General features: G+C 37.8%; 1 long non-coding RNA gene across 1 annotated transcript; it reads right to left on the bottom strand.

The window, feature by feature from the left end:
- Positions 1-203: 203 nt before the first annotated feature.
- LOC135217419 (uncharacterized) lies at positions 204-693 on the bottom strand. The gene is made up of 3 exons (XR_010315127.1): positions 615-693; positions 392-487; positions 204-265 (listed from the first exon to the last, which is right to left on the bottom strand). It is a non-coding gene; the product is annotated as an uncharacterized LOC135217419 (long non-coding RNA).
- Between the last annotated feature and the right edge of the window lie 754 nt (positions 694-1447).

Genomic DNA, 1447 nt, shown 5'->3' on the forward strand with positions numbered 1-1447 from the left:
AAATGAAGACATGTAGGCTATGTAGAGGTCTGGTTTATGTAAGTCACAGTGCATGCCAGTCTGGAATGATAATGTAATACATATGATTATAAGTTTGTATGTTACATACATAACATGGTTTTTTATTACATATGTAATAATAAAACATTAATAAAAAAAAATGTCCTTACCAAATTCTAGTGGTTGGCTTGCTTACTGGGTATGGGCATATGGTAGATGAGTGGGTGGCTGGGCTATGGAGTAGGATGGGCAGGTGCTTGGGAGTCTGGAATGATAAAAAAATATATAAAATGATAGAGTTACTGCTGTAACTACTGCACATGTTATTACTGTTTGACATATGTAGTGTGTAATATGTATGTACAATATAAAATATGAAGAATTCTTTTACCTGAAGGAATGGGAGAGGTGATACTACTCGTATCAACTGATTTGGGCTCTGGAGAGGTGATACTACTCGTATCAACTGATGAGGGAACATCTAGATCTGGAAAGAATGATAGGGTACATAAATATATAAGGTGGATGTAATTGTAGCATATGTACACTTTTTAATAAAATTTCTATTAGCAATTTATAAAACATTTTATACAAATTTGTTAAGGATTCCTTACCTGATGAATAGGGCGAGGCATCAAAACCATGGAAAGGCTCAGGGTCATCTGGGTCGCTGTCACTATCAAAGGGGTCTGAAATGAAAAAAAAAAATAATAAGGTTATGCAACATCAAACACATTGTACCACTATGTAAGTTAGTGTACGTATGTATGTAGGGTGTAAACAATTTCCAACATGAAAATGAGAAAAATGAAATTGCTTACCTGATTGTACACGTACAGGTGGACGGGCTGCTACAGAGGGTCCAGGTACAGGGGGATCTGGAACTGTCACAGGTAGTACAGGAGATCTGGAACTGTCACAGGTAGTACAGGGAGATCTGGAACTGTCACAGGTAGTACAGGGGGATCTGGAACTGTCACCACTTCTGCCAATAAAATTACAAATGATGAAAATTAATGAAGTTACAATTTACTCTTACATTTAGTTGTTACATTAAAAAAATTAACACATTTTAATATGTACACTATGTAAACATAAATTAGTAAAACAGTTCAGAATTCCTTACCAGGACTAGGAGTGGGAGGTGGTGGTACTGGAGACTTGTGAAAGAAAGTGTCAAGCCTGGACTGCACACTTCTCTTCGTCTGCTTCTCCTTCAGGGTCTCCTTGTAGAAAGTTACTAAGTCTAACATTCCACGTTTTATTTTGTCAAACCTGGCAACGTTAGGGTCTTCTGCCTCAAAAGAAGCCAAGGCTCTCTCCAGATGAGTAAAACCCTCTGACAAGCCTTTCACAGTTAATGACCTGGGTTTTGGCTCTGATGCCGCCTCCTTCTTCCTCATCATTTTGTTGTTCAAGTTCAAGTAAGTCCTCTGCAGACAATTCC

The sequence above is a fragment of the Macrobrachium nipponense genome, chromosome 7, assembly GCF_015104395.2.
Source record: "Macrobrachium nipponense isolate FS-2020 chromosome 7, ASM1510439v2, whole genome shotgun sequence".
NCBI lineage: Eukaryota > Metazoa > Arthropoda > Malacostraca > Decapoda > Palaemonidae > Macrobrachium > Macrobrachium nipponense.